This window comes from Bison bison, unplaced genomic scaffold (assembly GCF_000754665.1).
Source record: "Bison bison bison isolate TAMUID 2011002044 unplaced genomic scaffold, Bison_UMD1.0 scf7180017862134, whole genome shotgun sequence".
NCBI lineage: Eukaryota > Metazoa > Chordata > Mammalia > Artiodactyla > Bovidae > Bison > Bison bison.
The window spans coordinates 84,893-92,124 of NW_011492706.1; the positions used below are offsets into that span (position 1 = coordinate 84,893).

General features: G+C 34.3%; 1 pseudogene; it reads right to left on the reverse strand.

Moving 5' to 3' along the window:
• Positions 1–2,011: 2,011 nt before the first annotated feature.
• On the reverse strand, positions 2,012–5,707 carry LOC104983255 (annotated as a pseudogene).
• Between the last annotated feature and the right edge of the window lie 1,525 nt (positions 5,708–7,232).

Sequence of the window (7,232 nt, forward strand, 5' to 3'; positions counted from 1 at the left end):
CTTATTGGAAAAATTATAATTATCCTACTTTCATGTCTATATTTATGTGCAGTGATGTGCTATTTCTCAATACAATGCTTGGATTTCTCTTTTTTTTTAAATCACTCAAAAAAGATTTAATTATCCCAATAGTCCACTTATTTTCTTTTGCCTTGCTGTCCTTCATTTTATGCTTATTCTCTATTTTCTTTTTCTATAATTTCTGCTTTATTCTTTACTACTTTTTTCTTTGAAGTTTAGTTAAGTTTAATGTCTTGTTTATCTCCTTTGCATTAATGCTTATATAATTGGTTTCAAGATTGTATTAATTTGTTTTCTAATGGGATTTGGACTCCAAATATGCTGTTAGTCATCACTTTTTCTGTATCTTACAAATTTGATACTTCATAACTTTATATGATAGAGGAGTCTGGCAGGCTACAGACCATGGGGTTAGTAAAAAGTTGAACAGCAATCACTTCCTTTGCCTCTAGTTCTTCCATTGTTTGTTATTGTTTAGTCACTAAGTCATGTCCAACTCTTTTTGACTCCATGGACTATAGCCTGTCAGGCTCCTCTCTCCATAGGATTTCCCAGGCAAGAATATTGGAGTAGGGCTCCATTTCCTTCTCCAGGGGATTGTCCAGACCCAGGGATCAAACGTATGTCTCTTGAGTCTCCTGTATTGGCAGGTGGCTTCTTTACCACTGAGCCACCTGGAAAGCCCATGGGATGTGCATAGTTTGCTAATGCTGGCAGTTTCAGACATGCATGTGGAAAGGATGGTTTGTAAGAGCAATCTCCATATCTGATTTCATCACTAAGATAATTATCTCAGGTAATTTTCATAGCAAAGATGGTGCTTTTCCTGTTTTCATATTTCTCTAGTTAACATTGTTTGACACATAAAATTTGATATTTGCTTGTATATCAGATATTACTATATTCCATAAATTTTTTCCAAGTTCTTTTAAAGAAAAAATTAAGGCAATGGATATATATATTTACATAAATAAATAAAAACATATACAAGTAAATACATATACAATGTAAGTACATGTGTATGTTGTTGTTTAGTTGTTAAGTCATATTTAACTTTTTGTGACTCCATGAACACACCATGAAGCACACCAGGCTTCCCTGTCCTGTGCTGTCTCATCGAGTTTACTCAAACTCATGTCACTGAGACAGAGATGCCATTCAAGCATCTCATCCTCTGTTGCCCCCTTTGCCTCCTGCCCTCAATTCTTCCCGGCATCAGGGTCTTTTCCAAAGTGTTGACTCTTTGCATCAGGAGGATAAATTATTCAAGCTTCAGCTTTAGCACCAGTCTTTCCAATGAATATTCAGGGTTGATTTCCTTTAAGATTAACTGGTTTAATCTCCTTGCTTTCCAAAGGACTCTCAAGAGTCTTCTCCAGCACCACAGTTCAAAAGCACATATTCTTTGGTACTCAGCCTTCATTATGGTCTAGCTCTCACATCCAAATATGACTTCTGGAAAAATCATAGTTTTGACTGTACAGACCTTTGTTGGCAAACTGATATCTCTACTTTTTAATACACTGTCTAGGTTTGTCATAGCTTTCCTTCCAAGGAGTAAGCATCTTTTCATTTTATGGCCTCAGTCATCATCCACATTGTGTAGGTACATCATTTTATACATTTATATTACTTAATACACTTAAATGATCCTTTTATACATTTATAGCTAAAAATACTAATGCCATATGCTGTTTGAATAAATTAGGTTGTGATAAATATCATCACAATGAATATTATTGGAAGTACCTACATTAATAGAAGACTAGCTTCAGCCATTTCCTTGTGTTATATCATAGGGAAATGCTATGGATCATTCCATAATGATTTTGTGCTTATATACATATCTGGAGAATTGTATTTTAAGAATATTGGATCCAAGACACCATAAACAATTATATTTCTAAGACTCAATAAAAGAAGACAGAAGAGATAAAACAATTATTTATCATTTCTCTGGTAAAAGTTGCTGTGTGTTTGTTATAAATTTTCATGAAATCAATGTTTTGGAGGACAGTATCTTTCTCACAATATCCTTAAATGCTTGTTTCACCTGCTGGTTCCATAAGGTATAAATAAATGGATTCAGCATAGGAGCCAAGGAGGCATCAAGTACAGCAGCCCCCTTTGTCAAAGTAATCATTTCTTTTGCTGAGGTTTTCACATACATGAAGATGCAGCTTCCATAGAGATTGAGACAACAATCATATGTGAGAAGCAGGTTGAAAAAGCCTTTTTCATTTGTTGAGCAGAGGAGATTCTCAGAATTGATCTGAGGATATAGAAGTAGGAGAGGATTACCAGAATCAAGATGGACATGAGCATCGGCACAGCTAAAACAAAACTCAAGAGTTCTAGTGTGCTGGTGTCTGTGCAGGAGATTTGCAGCAAAGGAGCAGAATCACAGGTGAAGTGGTCAATGATATTGGAGTCACAGAAATCCAGCTGTAGCCCCAAGATCAGTGGAGGAAAGATCACCAAGAATCCAGCCAGCCAAGAGCCGCCTACAAGCTGGTAGCAGATATGTTAATCATGATGGTCATATAATGCAGAGGTTTGCAGATAGCCATGTAACGATCATAGGACATAGATGCCAGGAGAAAAAACTGTTGAACTGAATAGAATCAAGAAAAATAGCTGAGCTACACAAGTGTTATAGGATATAGAATCGTCTCCAGTTAGAATGCTCATCAAAAATCTAGGGATACAGACAGAAGTAAATGAGATTTCTAAGAAGGAGAAATTCTTGAGGAAAAAATACATGGGAGTCTTCAGATGAGAATCCAGCAGTAAAAGAATGATGATAGTCAGATTTCCACTAACACTCAGCACATATGTGAGAAATGAAAGAAGAAAATCACAGCTTGTATTTTTATATTATCAGTCAGACCCAGTAGGATTAAATCTGTCACTGATGATGTTTCTCATTTCTGGCTATTGATTTTTGGCAAATCTTGTGGCATAATCAAGACAGACAACAATAAATGGGTTAGACAAGAATAAATATTAACTTCCAGTTTTTAAAGTAATAATTGTATCTTCACCAAAAGTATGTACATTCTTCATTTCTTCCAGTTTCATTATTCATCTTAGATTTGTGTCTTTTGTTTAATATCAGTCTTATTACTCTGCATAATGTCCTTTGATTTCTTGCCACATGTTTCACTCTGCTTTCGCTTACTATAATTGCTACTTGGGAAATCTAGTCATTGAACATGAGCTCTTCTCATGCTTCACTGTTGAGCTAACATGAAGAGAACATTACTCTTTTGCTATTTAAGCTTTTTAGGATTAAAAGTACTAACTGATGATGGAAATAATTGGTCAACCCAAATCTAATTAATATAGGTCAGTGACATTCTGAATGTTCTCTGAGAAAATAGCCAATCACACACTTACTTGTTCATATATTTCCCATTTCTTCTAAAATTTAGAGTATAAGTCATTCTAATGTATTCAGAACATTTATGTATATTAAAATGATTTATATAAATAACAAAATATTCTGTAACCAAATACTTATATCATTTTCACATATATTAATGAGGCCTCTCAACCCCTAAATTTCTTTTTGCATTACTTAACATGAAAATTTAAGTTCATGTTTTTACTTGTTGGTTCCAGGCATGTGTATGTTAAGTAACTTCAGTCATGTCTGACTCTTCACAACCCTATGGACTGTAGGCCACCTGGCTCCTCTATCCATGGGATTATCCAGATAAAAATACTGGAGTGAGTCGACATGCTCTCCTCCAGTGGATCTTCACAACCCAGGGATCAAACTCATGTCTCCTGTGACTCCTGCATTGCAGGTGGATTCTTTACTGCTAAGCCACCGGGGAAGCTCTCATGGTTTCATAATGCCTAATAATTCCTTTTGAAAATCTACCAAATAATGGTATCAAGCAACATGTTCACAAAGTATGCTAATGATCTCTAAGAATGATTCACAAGTGAATTTACATGAGAAATGCACAAATACTTTACAGGTATCTAAACATATTGTGGATACCAATACCAAGAGTGTCCACATGTCCTTCTAAAGTATAAGTGTAATTTAAGGAAAGCGACCTATGCTGCACATATTTCTACTAATTGCCATTGAAAGTGCTAAAATCTAGAAACCATCATTTAAACTTCTCAAATATTTAGATAGTTGATTTTAACTTTAATATTAATATGCATATATATTTATATGTATTCTTATGTATTCATATATATGAGAGATACAGGCATCAGAGAATCAATGCTATATACAATATAAAAGCTGAAAACATATGAAAATAAATTGTGAATACTTACATAAAATTGATCATAAATCACCATTTAAGGTTCTCAACTATTTAGATTATCAATATAGCTATTATATTAATATGTATGTATACTTATGTGTATACATATATATTCATGTATATGAGAGACAGGCAGCAGAGAATCAATGTTATATAAGATATAAAAGCTCAAAAAATGGGCCAAAGAACTAAATAGACATTTCTCCAAAGAAGACATACAGATGGCCAACAAACACATGAAAAGATGCTCAACATCACTCATTATCAGAGAAATGCAAATCAAAACCACTATGAGGTACCATCTCACACCAGTCAGAATGGCTGCAATCCAAAAGTCTACCAGCAATAAATGCTGGAGAGGGTGTGGAGAAAAGGGAACCCTCTTACACTGTTGGTGGGAATGCAAACTAGTACAGCCACTATGGAGAACAGTGTGGAGATTCCTTAAAAAACTGGAAATAGAACTGCCTTATGATCCAGCAATCCCACTCCTGGGCATACACACTGAGGAAACCAGAATTGAAAGAGACACGTGTACCCCAATGTTCATCACAGCACTGTTTATAATAGCCAGGACATGGAAGCAACCTAGATGTCCATTAGCAGAGGAATGGATAAGAAAGTGGTGGTACATATACACAATGGAGTATTACTCAGCCATTGAAAAGAATACATTTGAATCAGTTCTAATGAGGTGGATGAAACTGGAGCCTATTATACAGAGTGAAGTAAGCCAGAAAGAAGAACACCAATACAGTATACTAACGCATATATACAGAATTTAGAAAGATGGTAACAATAACCCTGTATACGAGACAGCAAAAGAGACACTGATGTATAGAACAGTCTTTTGGACTCGGTGGGAGAGGGAGAGGATGGGATGATTTGGGAGAATGGCATTGAAATATGTATAATATCATATATGAAACGAGTCACCAGTCCAGGTTCGATGCACGATACTGGATGCTTGGGGCTGGTGCACTGGGACAACCCAGATGGATGGTATGGGGAGGGAGGAGGGAGGAGGGTTCAGGATGGGGAACACATATATACCTGTGGCAGATTCATTTCGATATATGGAAAAGCCAATACAATATTGTAAATTTAAAAAATAAAATAAAATTTAAAAAAAAGCTGAGCATCTTATGAAAATAAGTTGAGAATACTTATTGTCAAATGCTTAATGGTTAGAGTTAGATATTTAATGTGATATATTTGATTCTCTTAAATCAGAAGTGATCAATCATAGATCTATTTTCTTCCCTGCAACAGAGCTATAAATCCCTCATAAATATCTTTTTATCCCATCTCCAAAAACCTAATGAGATATTTTCCACATATCTTTTCCCAACATTGTCCAAAAACCTGGAATCTTGAAATATTTCACCTGTCATATTGACATAAACCTCTAGATGAAAGAAATTTGCTGCTATTAATGCTGCAAATTTGAGAATATTTCTTTAATAGGCTTCTCTGCTATTTTGAGGTAAGTGGGCATATCCATTTATTTTTCTTTGAAATGGAGTCAACTTACCACCTTTAATGTGCTTTGCTACATATAACTTCATAAATATTCCTTGAGATAAATTTTTAATGACTTTTGGGATAAACAGTAATGGGGCACTAGTGAATAACATACAAGATCTGCTTTGGCAATCATGTTTTAATTGGTTGATAATGGGACTTATGGCTCAGGGGAAGTTTGAGGAAATCATGCAGCTGGATGTTAGGCAATATTTGAGGAGAACTGAGGCTAAGCAAACCAACATGCTCTAATTTTTATTTTCATATGATCTAAGCATGATTCTTAAATGGTGTGCAGAAATCTGTTTAATGTGAAAAAAAAAATATGGCACAGAACGACTAAAGAAAAACACCAAGTTCCATGGGCTGTGAAATGTTGTTAAAATTATGAGGACTTTTTGAGATAGAGCATTTTAGCAAATATTTCTTTAGAATGAATTTGCCTTTCAATACTTGAGCAAAGTCACTAAAATTAGAAGCACATCAGATTTCATTTTTACATTTACTTATTCCTTCCGACTTCTGAGTATGAAATCCAAGACACATTTATATAAAGAACACGATACTGGATGCTTGGGGCTGGTGCACTGGGACGACCCAGAGGGATGGTATGGGGAGGGAGAAGGGAGCAGGGTTCAGGATGGGGAACACATGTATACCTGTGGTAGATTCATTTTGATATATGGCAAAACCAATACAATATTGTAAAGTTAAAAAAATAAAATAAAATTAAAACAAACAAACAAAAAGAATATATATGTAATATATATCAAAACTATTCTTCATGGGGTCACAAAGAGTTGGACAGCATTGAGTGACTAAGCACACACACACACATAGCTATTCTTTCCAGGTGAGCACATTAAGTGGAGTTTATCCCACTGTGACCAAATTCAGTGTTAGAAATATGCATTAGTATAATATCTTCTTAAGGAACATATATAATTAAAATCTATTCAATAATATTTTTTACAATAAATAATAACATTTTAGTACTAGAAGTCTAATCAATAAAAGTTATTAAAATACATCACAACCACAATGTCAAATATAACATGAATAAAAACATCACGTGTATCTTTCCACTTCAAAGAACTTGTTTTGCCTTCATGTGATCTTACTTTTAAGAAAATCTACTTGAAGTGTATATTTATTTTGAAATATTTACCTTCACTGGTAAGTGCTCTTAACAAATTATAATACACATTGTTGATACATCTTTTTTCTTTTTGAATATTTAATGATTTTTTAAATTTTATTTAATTTAACTGTACAATGTTGTATTGGTTTTGCCATATATCAAAATGAATCTGCCACAGGTATACATGATACATCTTTAAACACATTCTAATTTTTGAAATTTGCCCTTGGCACTTAGTAATATTAGTTCCCCTG